This window comes from Armigeres subalbatus, chromosome 2, assembly GCF_024139115.2.
Source record: "Armigeres subalbatus isolate Guangzhou_Male chromosome 2, GZ_Asu_2, whole genome shotgun sequence".
Classification (NCBI taxonomy): Eukaryota; Metazoa; Arthropoda; class Insecta; order Diptera; family Culicidae; genus Armigeres; species Armigeres subalbatus.
The window spans coordinates 181,832,861-181,845,189 of record NC_085140.1 but is presented as its reverse complement, the minus strand read 5'-3'; the positions used below and the strand labels follow the sequence as shown (position 1 = coordinate 181,845,189).

General features: G+C 34.6%; 1 protein-coding gene across 10 annotated transcripts in view; it reads left to right on the top strand.

Annotated features, from left to right (window-relative positions):
• LOC134211339 (CTD nuclear envelope phosphatase 1 homolog) overlaps positions 1-3,447 on the top strand; it is a 52,223-nt gene extending 48,776 nt beyond the window's left edge. For all 10 annotated transcript variants that reach the window (XM_062688118.1, XM_062688116.1, XM_062688112.1 and 7 more), the window contains exon 6: positions 2,486-3,447. The gene's annotated coding sequence lies outside the window, so the exon portion shown is untranslated. The remainder of the gene's footprint in view (positions 1-2,485) is intronic.
• Positions 3,448-12,329: the final 8,882 nt, after the last annotated feature.

Here is a 12,329-nt window from a genome sequence, read left to right as displayed (position 1 = left end):
GCATCATCAATTCAAATGGTAGAAGCTTATGTAGAACAAATAACTTAATGCTTTCATACAGATAGCTTGGTGATGTGGCTAGAGAAAGCGCATCCCTACGGCTATTATTGTTACTATTCTGGGTTCGAATCCCGGCGCGGCCATACAATTTTGTAATAGTTCTGCTATAATTTTCGCGAGAAATGAGTGAGAGGTAATAGTGATGAAAAGAGGCAAGATTTTCGTTTATCTTCCAAGGCAAATTTTAGAAAAAAGATTGATGGGTGAAAGATGATCCTCAACATCAACAACGAAAAAAGATTCTCCCTTGGCCTGAAAAACGCTTGCTTTGGTCTCACAAAAACGAAAAGTTGAAACCCTGGTAAAAATGGTACAGTGCTCTGAATGACTGAATGGATAACTTGCATTATTTGCATTCATTTTTTCTTGCAAAGCTTTTATATTCATTGTGTATTGAAGCGTTTTACGCTGTTTCTAAAACAAATCTAATACATAATTTTCCATAATAATCAGGCAATAACAATACTCCCGCCTTACCAACAAGCATTTGTTTACTTTGCTCGATAGGCAGACAGTTTGGCAGATCAATAGTAGATTTGGCGTCACTCTATATATATTGAAGGGACCATCGAGATAGAGAGAGATCGTGGAATGGAAGGAAAATTGAAATGGGTACTAGATTGAAAAATGCTCGTTGCTATGAAAAACGACAACAAAACAAGTGTCATCTTTTGTTGTTCATGTGTTTGTTATTGTCCAAAAATGGACAAGTAGTCTAGAAATATGAATATATCGACATAGGGAACGAGGATCCTGAACAAAATATGACCAGATCACATCGAGATAGAGAGGCTATCGACATATAGAATGCCCAAGTGCATGTAGATTGAAGGGACCGAGAAAACCATCGACATAGGGAGAGATATCGAAATATAGAACATCGAGATGTGGAGAGTCGACTGTAATAGACTCATTTCAATAAACTAGAGTTTATTTATTTATGTTTTGCGTGTCAATAAATAGGAATATTTTTTAAAAGTTGGTATTCAAAACAACGTTCAATTATAGGTTGGTTTTCTCTATAATTTTGAATTCCAGCAACAAAAACATTGATATGAACAACAAAAATCTTGAAACAAAATCTAAGACTGTCTGATTTTTACCACGCAAGTGAAAATTTTCTGTCTTATACAATTTTTATTGATGATAAATGAACAAATAATACAAATTTAACTCATTCGAAGGCTTTTGAATATTAAAGTACTAAACCCTTAAAAGGCCTTGACGACACTTATCTCGTTCAAAGTGCTTGCTCAGAGTAATGCGCTGACCGGTTTTCACGACCTCGGGCTTTTCTCAAAGTGGGATTAGTAGGGCTTTTTTACCTAGATACCGCTCCGCGTTCATAAGATTAAAAAATGTTTGCGTTTTTTTGTTATTTTTGGCTATTTTAGCAAATTCCTTCAGTAATCCAGTGCCATCAATCTCTAACGCCACGATACGAAGTAGATACATGAAATATATCAAGTAGAAGTGAGTTTGAACGTTTCCCATTTATCGTATTACTGTAGTTACCGATATTGGAAGCCATATATTTCTTATTTATTATTTACCATACTGCCGTCATACGCATAGTTGTCCCATGTTTGCTGAAATTCCTATGTACATGGGACAATTATGCGTATAATGGCAGTATACCTTTAATCATATTTCTTAAAATCTTGTTACGTTATATACATAATTGTGTCAGGCAGGAGAGTAAAACATCACAAACAAATGTGAAGATGCAATTTATTTGTTGAGAATACTATTGGGGACATTCCAATTCATCCAAAACATTCATGAGTTCAGGTTTTGAATTCTACCATAGAAGAGAAAGGTAATACGTACATCAAAATACTCTAAGCTCTGTACATCCTGAGTAGTTCACCGATATCCAATGATTCACGACAAAAATATTGGCGTTCCCCATAGTGATATTCTAGAACTAGCGAAATTTTCTGAAGTTCACCTCGTAAGGAATGTACATGCAGCAACGGCCTCCGAAATTTCTTCCACTTCAATTGGAAATCTTCTCAGCAGACCCTTAGTCACCTGTCGCTGTCAAGATATGTTAAATCTATTATTCTACATTTCAATGCGTGCAAGTTCATCCAAAACGTTCGTAAGTCCAGGTCGTCAGATCTATAATCACGGAGAAGCGTAATGCGTGTTTCAAACCAAGCTCATGTCATTCTGCTCATTTCAAATGATTTATGTGGCGAAATTTGGCTTGCCCTCAAGGGATATTCTAGAATTCACAAAACGTTCTGAACTGTAGGTCGTAAGGTCTATGCGGTGACGGCCTTCAAAAAGTTCGTGGCTTCTATCACAACGCTTGTCAATCTACATTGAGATTGCGAGCTTACCTCAGTTTTTGTTCCACACTACAAGAAAAATACAGCTTTTCTTTAATTAACACGAATTTCTCATCTTTTCATTGCAGAATTTAAGTAATATTTTATGGTGCGCTGTGAGACTTCTGAAATCTTACAAATATTCGTTTATTTTATTCTAAAGTTACATCCTACTATCGGTGAAGCGAAAATAAATCATCGTCGCGAATGAAACCTGAGCTAAACTAAAGAATATAATAGAGTGGGTAAGCGAAAGATAATTATAAACAATACCTACAACAGACTTAATAGAACACGAAGTGTATTTCTTAGAATAAGTTAAGTTATTTAATAGTACGCCTATGTATCTGTTATACATTTCGAATCATTTGACATCCGTTTTGTGGAATTTTTCAATTTCTGTTTTTTATTCTCCCATGTTTATTTTTTTTTCTTTTTCCTAACTTGGAATTTAAACTGAATTCTGTCACGAAGTTTTTTTTAATCTGCTGATTTATGTTTTCTTAAAGACAAATTAAGTTTAGGACAGTGGAAACTGGCATAAATTTGTAGTTTTAGAAATAGTGAATTAAAAAATTCGCTAATGTGGGAATGTCAATGACATTATTTGATAACTTTAGTGTTTGAATAGCAAGAATATATAAGCGAAGGAGTCAAGTTAACTTATATGGTTCGTCTTAGTACCTACTATTGAATGCAAGCGTTGCAGTGAAACGTAAACATCCAGAACTGGAGTTTTCGATCGTAGCTTGGAACGATAATTAAAAAAAGGGTAATTGAGTTACCTCCTAACAATTGAACAAATTTGACATAGTAAAAAAATTCTGATAGCTTTCAGAGGGATAAAAAAGAATGAAAGAACTAATTACACGGAATACACTCAATCGAATAGTTTTTATTTAATACTTGTGTAGGATAAGTCCGGAAAGGACGACTTTTATTGATGTTATACAACATAAACTACTGTTCAAAAGTTTTCCCTAATGCCAATTATTCCAATTGATTATTGGATGTATTCTTCTAAAAATAAATTTGTAAACAAAGTAACGAATGCGAAATTTGTTTAATGCAAATCAAAATTCTGCTGAATTTAAATCCTCGGCCTTCCCATTTTTGTATAGCACCAATAGAAAAGAAAGTATTTCCAATCTGTATTATTCTCCGATGCGAGTGAATCTGTTTTGAAATTCGCTCGCATATCTCAATCGGTTCGAGAGGCTATTGACAGTAAAAACAAATGCCAAGAATTTATTAAAATATGAGTAATTTGATTTTTTTTTATCAATGCATGATTCATAGAGCACTTAGCTGCTACCGAAAACAAATCGCAATGGCCTGTCCACTAACAAGGTTCTTCCTTTTCGATTGCGAGTAGCACTACTCACAAAGTTGTTAGTAGCCTACAAATAGTTTATCGCAATTAAGCTCGAGTTATCCGTTATCGTTACAATGCATTATTTTTTCATGATTTGCTGAATAGACTTTTGTCCTTAGGGTTTGTGTTCAGTAGTTCTGTTAGAAAATCTCTCCAATAACAAGTCTTCGCCTTAAAGTATAAGTAACTGTTTTCTGTTGATAAAAAACGATAGTACACTGTTTATATTAATAAGAAGTCCTCAGCTATCGGATTTGTATCACCGTTATCTTTTAACACGATTTTCCTTCTGGTCCAATCACTTATCTAACTGTCCTACATTAACATCTTAACATCTTGTTTAGGCTACTTGGTAATGAAATGACAAATTCTCTTGTTAGATGTAAGTTAGTGAACAAATGACGTTAAGTGAATAAGACAACGTAAGTTTGAAACAAGAAAGAAGCATGAAAACAACTTTACTATTTTGGAAACATGTAATACTATATTGGAAAAAAAGCAGTACACTAGCGAATAAACGATACACATTTCTCACGAATCATAGTATACCACGCAGATCAGATCATCTGAAAATGTAAGAAAACCGAATACAGGCAAACTCCAAAAAGAAAACAACCCACTCTCAAAATGATATTCGCGATTGTCATACCCATATGTAGAAGCAAATAAAGTAAAAATAAACCAATCAGACAAAACCACAAAGATTATGACACCCAATTTGTCATTAATTTTACTATGAGTGAATAGGTATTAATTTGTACATATAGTTTGATAAAATAATAATCTGAAAACAAAATCAATGCCCAAACAAGAAAAAAATAAATGAAACAGATCAAACTGAAAAAATTAAACCGTTGAATTTTGTTTTCTTTGCTAAAGCGCTCCGAAACCTAAGGCAAACACTCAATGCCCCAACACCAAAACATTCAGTTATTTTTTTTAACATGGACCTATAAATACTGCCGTTATACGCATAACTGTCCCATGTACATGTACAAACTTGGAGCAAAAATAAAAAATAATAAAAATGTTAAAAAATGTATATTTTCTTCAAAGTAGAATAAAATATACAATGCATATAATAATTTATTGTAACGTGTTTTAAATCCTACCAAATTTTTTTTTTTCAAAATCTATTTGTTACGCGTTACGCATAGGGGTGGGGGTAGTTCGGAAAATTATTACAGATTGTTACGAGGGGTGGGGGTTCTCCAAAAACGACGTTTTCGCGTTATGTAATATTTGAACAGACCCTATGGCGGTCGATGGGAGGACCAAATTGAAATAATTTTATTTGGTGTACTAAACCAAGTTTGTTTTTCAGTTTTTTTTCGTGAAAAACATTCAACAACAATGATATTTTTTAATCCTCCAGATTTTTCAATTTTGACTGGTACCTAAAAATTGAAAAAAAATAAATGATTTTATGATGCGCAAAGTTAGGGCGCGCGCGAAATTGGGGCACATCACGGTAATACTGAAAAAAAGCTACATGATGGAATAAAAGGATTGACAGAGAATGTATCTTTACCTAATATTTAAAACTCAATTGCCATAGACAAGGTGTTCTAATTCTAAGCGTATCATTAGGTTCTAAATACATCATTACTGACGTGATCGATATGCCTGTAACATATATTTAATTTGTTTCCTTTTGTAAATTATACGCCTCAACTTGGCATAAATGTGTTTGAAATTATTATAGCAGCATGGAATCATAAACATGCCCCGTGTAGCCGGTAGAAAACTTTTTCGTAGTGTTTTACGGTGTAAGATCTACCAAACCGAGCCCTAGCCTCATCCGTTTTTCGAGCTAGGGCAATAAGTTGTGGTAATTGAGGGATTCATCGTATTTAGTCCTCTATACCAATAGCAGTTTTGAAGTATAACAAACATAATTTTACCCTGTAGATGGTTGCAAGACTCAAATTCCTCTTTTTTGAGGCAAAACTGTATGCAGCGGAAACAACTTTTCTAGCAATTAGTTCAAAAACCTAGTAATAAGCATTGTCCAAGGCTGGACTGATTGCTGGAAAAAATCTAGGTAGGGGTTTAAATACGTACTAACTTTTCATGAACTAGTAAGCATTGGTAGTTCGAGGGGCACACGGTAATCCTTTTTACTCAACAAATTCTCTAGATTAAAATGATTTTGTAGATAGAGCTAAATCCCGGATTTGGTGATTTACTGGTGATATTCTAGAAGCAAGACACGGATATGGTTAGGGCTTTGATGACAAAATAACAGGGTACGGTTGCAGCCGATTGCTACTACGATAACAGAAATAGATTAATAAATACAGCTTAGTGATTGTTTTCCCATTTTCAAAGAAATTTCAATGGTTTTTGGTTTTTATTCAAGACTTTATAACCATTGATCCATGACTGGTTAACATTTATGGCCAACTGAGGAACGTTAACGTTAAAACAATAGGACTGGTTTTGGAATCTTTAAACTACTACTATCTAACGTGTAGACATCATCCGTTTCGATTCAAGTTTATTGCCTATATTCCGGGATTAAACCACCCGACTCTCAACAAAATGGATGATTTACAATGTTCTGTAAACTCATATGTGAATATGTACATTATGTGGAAGACAACCACCGTCAATACAGGAAGTCTGTGTTCACAACGAGATTACTTCAAGGACAATCCCAACATCCTCTGTGAATTGCAGATAAGTATTGCGTTTATATTTTAATTGCACTGAGCTCGTTCTAATCTGATCGGTGAATTGACTTGCCACATATTTCCGGTTGCATCTAAGGAGATCTTAGTGCAGTGCACACCGGACGTGTTGCCTGGTAGACGTATCGCTCAGCGCTATTTAAATACAATGCAGATAGGCTATGGTCAGAGGGTGCGTTGATATTACCAGATGTACATTATGTGGAAGATATTGATTTGAAAAATGTATTGACGTAACCACTTTCCCTTCGATGGGACTCGAGCCCACGACCCGTACGTACGTAGCGGAGTTCTCTTCAACTAAATAAAAAATATTTTTATAGTTTGGGATGCATTTCTTGGATGACATTTTTTTGCACAAAACAACTTGATATGGTACCGTTTTGACTCAAATTCCAAACATGGCTCATATTCCGAACACTCGCTTTTAAATGCCCAATTTAACTTTATTTTTTCCATAGGAATTCGTTTGTAATCTCGATCCACCGTACCGTACCTAAAACCAATGGAAAATTTTGTTCTAGGGCGCTTTAACGCCAATGTTCGGAATATCGGTTATGTTCAGGTTTTGAGTCAAAACCAGGGTTCGTAATGCTCACTCAATCTCAGGAGCACAGGATGATCCCTCACCAAAACTTTCGGGGAGAAATCGCTTTTCGGGAAAGAAAAACAGCCTGGAGAGTGATAAAATTTATTCGCTCACTTCCATTGCCGCCAAACGTTGGTTTGCTCTTTTTCTTTCATATTCGAGACTTTTCATGGCATCATCAATTCAAATGGTAGTAGCTTATGTAGAACAAATAACTTAATGCTTTCATACAGATAGCGTGGTGCTGTGGCTAGAGTAAGCGCATCCCTACAGCTATTATTGTTACTATTCTGGGTTCGAATCCCGACGCGGCCATACAATTTTGTAACAGTTCTGCGATAATTTTCGCGAGAAATGAGTGAGAGGTAAAAGTGATGAAAAGATAAAGGCAAGATTTTCGTTTATCTTCCAAGGCAGATTCTAGAAAAAAGATTAATGGGTGAAAGATGATCCTCAACATAAACAACGAAAAAAGATTCTCCCTTGGCCTGAAAAACGCTTGCTTTGGTCTCACAAAAACGAAAAGTTGAAACCCTGGTAAAAATGGTACAGTGCTCTGAATGACTGAATGGATAACTTGCATTATTTGCATTCATTTTTTCTTGCAAAGCTTTTATATTCATTGTGTATTGAAGCGTTTTACGCTGTTTCTAAAACAAATCTAATACATAATTTTCCATAATAATCAGGCAATAACAATACTCCCGCCTTACCAACAAGCATTTGTTTATACTTTGCTCGATAGGCAGACAGTTTGGCAGATCAATAGTAGATTTGGCGTCACTCTATATATATTGAAGGGACCATCGAGATAGGGAGAGATCGAGGAATGGAAGGAAAATTGAAATGGGTACTAGATTGAAAAATGCTCGTTGATATGAAAAACGACAATAAAACAAATGTCATCTTTTGTTGTTCATGTGTTTGTTATTGTCCAAAAATGGACAAGTAGCCTAGAAATATGAATATATCGACATAGGGAGAGAGAATCCTGAACAAAATATGACCAGAACACATCGAGATAGAGAGATATCGAGATAGGGAGGTTATCGAGATATAGAATGCCCAAGTGTATGTAGATTGAAGGGACCGAGAAAACCATCGACATAGGGAGAGATATCGAAATATAGAACATCGAGATGTGGAGAGTCGACTGTAATAGACTCATTTCAATAAACTAGAGTTTATTTGTTTATGTTTTGCGTGTCAATAAATAGGAATATTTTTCAAGTTGGTTTCCAAAATACGTTAAATTATTGCATTGTTAGGTTGGTTTTCTCTAGAATTTTAAATTCCAGCAACAAAAACATTGATATGAACAACAACAATTTAGAAAAAAAATCTAAGACTGTCTGATTTTTACCACGCAAGTGAAAATTTTCTGTCTTATACAATTTTTATTGATGATAAATGAACAAATAATACAAATTTAACTCATTCGAAGAATATTAAAGTACTAAACCCTTAAAAGGCCTTGACGACACTTATCTCGTTCAAAGTGCTTGCTCAGAGTAATGCGCTGACCGATTTTCACGACCTCGGGCTTTTCTCAAAGTGGGATTAGTAGGGCTTTTTACCTAGATACCGCTCCGCGTTCATAAGATTAAAAATGTTTGCGTTTTTTGTTATTTTTGGCTATTTTAGCAAATTCCTTCAGTAATCAAGTGCCATTAAGCTCTAACGCCACGAAAGTAAGTAGATACATGAAATATATCAAGTAGAAGTGAGTTTGAACGTTTCCCATTTATATTATTACTGTAGTTACCGATAGTGAAAGCCATACATTCCTTATTTATTATTGACCATATTGCCGTCATACGCATAGTTGTCCCATGTTTGCTGAGATTTCTATGTACATGGGACAATTATGCGTATAATGGCAGTATACCTTAATCATATTTCTTAAAATCTTGTTACGTTATATACATAATTGTGTCAGGCAGGAGAGTAAAACATCACAAACAAATGTGAAGATGCAATTTATTTGTTGAGAATACTATTGGGGACATTCCAATTCATCCAAAACATTCATGAGTTCAGGTTTTGAATTCTACCACAGAAGAGAAAGGTAATACGTACATCAAAATACTCTAAGCTCTGTACATCCTGAGTAGTTCACCGATATCCAATGATTCACGACAAAAATATTGGCGTTCCCCATAGTGATATTCTAGAACTAGCGAAATTTTCTGAAGTTCACCTCGTAAGGCATGTACATGCAGCAACGGCCTCCGAAATTTCTTCCACTTCAATTGAAAATCTTCTCAACAGACCCTTAGTCACCTGTCGCTGTCAAGATATGTTAAATCTATTATTCTACATTTCAATGCGTGCAAGTTCATCCAAAACGTTCGTAATGGACTTACGGTCGTCAGATCTATAATCACGGAGAAGCGTAATGCGTGTTTCAAACCAAGCTCATGTCATTCTGCTCATTTCAAATGATTTATGTGGCGAAATTTGGCTTGCCCTCAAGGGATATTCTAGAATTCGCGAATCGTTCTGAAGTGTAGGTCGTAAGGCCTTTGCGGTGACGGCCTTCAAAAAGTTCGTGGCTTCTATCACAACGCTTGTCAATCTACATTGAGATTGCGAGCTTACCTCAGTTTTTGTTCCACACTACAAGAAAAATACAGCTTTTCTTTAATTAACACGAATTTCTCATCTTTTCATTGCAGAATTTAAGTAATATTTTATGGTGCGCTGTGAGACTTCTGAAATCTTACAAATATTCGTTTATTTTATTCTAAAGTTACATCCTACTATCGGTGAAGCGAAAATAAATCATCGTCGCGAATGAAACCTGAGCTAAACTAAAGAATATAATAGAGTGGGTAAGCGAAGATAATTATAAACAATACCTACAACAGACTTAATAGAACACGAAGTGTATTTCGTAGAATAAGTTAAGTTATTTAATAGTACGCCTATGTATCTGTTATACATTTCGAATCATTTGACATCCGTTTTGTGGAATTTTTCAATTTCTGTTTTTTATTCTCCCATGTTTATTTTTTTTTTCTTTTTCCTAACTTGGAATTTAAACTGAATTCTGTCACGAAGTTTTTTTTAATCTGCTGATTTATGTTTTCTTAAAGACAAATTAAGTTTAGGACAGTGGAAACTGGCATAAATTTGTAGTTTTAGAAATAGTGAATTAAAAAATTCGCTAATGTGGGAATGTCAATGACATTATTTGATAATTTTAGTGTTTGAATAGCAAGAATATATAAGCGAAGGAGTCAAGTTAACTTATATGGTTCGTCTTAGTACCAACTATTGAATGCAAGCGTTGCAGTGAAACGTAAACATCCAGAACTGGAGTTTTCGATCGTAGCTTGGAACGATAATTAAAAAAAGGGTAATTGAGTTACCTCCTAACAATTGAACAAATTTGACATAGTAAAAAAATTCTGATAGCTTTCAGAGGGATAAAAAAGAATGAAAGAACTAATTACACGGAATACACTCAATCGAATAGTTTTTATTTAATACTTGTGTAGGATAAGTCCGGAAAGGACGACTTTTATTGATGTTATACAACATAAACTACTGTTCAAAAGTTTTCCCTAATGCCAATTAATCCAATTGATTATTGGATGTATTCTTCTAAAAATAAATTTGTAAACAAAGTAACGAATGCGAAATTTGTTTAATGCAAATGAAAATTCTGCTGAATTTAAATCCTCGGCCTTCCCATTTTTGTATAGCACCAATAGAAAAGAAAGTATTTCCAATCTGTATTATTCTCCGATGCGAGTGAATCTGTTTTGAAATTCGCTCGCATATCTCAATCGGTTCGAGAGGCTATTGACAGTAAAAACAAATGCCAAGAATTTATTAAAATATGAGTAATTTGAATTTTTCTATCAATGCATGATACATAGAGCACTTAGCTGCTACCGAAAACAAATCGCAATGGCCTGTCCACTAACAAGGTTCTTCCTTTTCGATTGCGAGTAGCACTACTCACAAAGTTGTTAGTAGCCTACAAATAGTTTATCGCAATTAAGCTCGAGTTATCCGTTATCGTTACAATGCATTATTATTTCATGATTTGCTGAATAGACTTTTGTCCTTAGGGTTTGTGTTCAGTAGTTCTGTTAGAAAATCTCTCCAATAACAAGTCTTCGCCTTAAACTATAAGTAACTGTTTTCTGTTGATAAAAAAACGATAGTACACTGTTTATATTAATAAGAAGTCCTCAGCTATCGGATTTGTATCACCGTTATCTTTTAACACGATTTCCTTCTGGTCCAATCACTTATCTAACTGTCCTACATTAACATCTTAACATCTTGTTTAGGCTACTTGGTAATGAAATGACAAATTCTCTTGTTAGATGTAAGTTAGTGAACAAATGACGTTAAGTGAATAAGACAACGTAAGTTTGAAACAAGAAAGAAGCATGAAAACAACTTTACTATTTTGGAAACATGTAATACTATATTGGAAAAAAGCAGTACACTAGCGAATAAACGATACACATTTCTCACGAATCATAGTATACCACGCAGATCAGATCATCTGAAAATGTAAGAAAACCGAATACAGGCAAACTCCAAAAAGAAAACAACCCACTCTCAAAATGATATTCGCGATTGTCATACCCATATGTAGAAGCAAATAAAGTAAAAATAAACCAATCAGACAAAACCACAAAGATTATGACACCCAATTTGTCATTAATTTTACTATGAGTGAATAGGTATTAATTTGTACATATAGTTTGATAAAATAATAATCTGAAAACAAAATCAATGCCCAAACAAGAAAAAAATAAATGAAACAGATCAAACTGAAAAAATTAAACCGTTGAATTTTGTTTTCTTTGCTAAAGCGCTCCGAAACCTAAGGCAAACACTCAATGCCCCAACACCAAAACATTCAGTTATTTTTTTTAACATGGACCTATAAATACTGCCGTTATACGCATAACGGTCCCATGTACATGTGCAAACTTGGAGCAAATATGCGTATTTCGGCAGTATAAGAGCAGCTATGTATCAAGGGTATACTGCCGTGAATCGCATATTTGTCACATCCTTGCTGGGCTTCCTATTCATATGGCACAAATATGCGATTCACCGCAGTATAGGATAACGAAAATTCAACTTACTCTTTAACAGAGCCTAAAACATTCATCTTCATGAAGCAACTTCAGTACGAATTTTGACAAACATCGCATGAATATTCAAAACATAGAATGACATAGTGAGACGACTACTCCACCAACTCATTCATTCGACTGTCACTGAGTGTGTTTACTATGTGC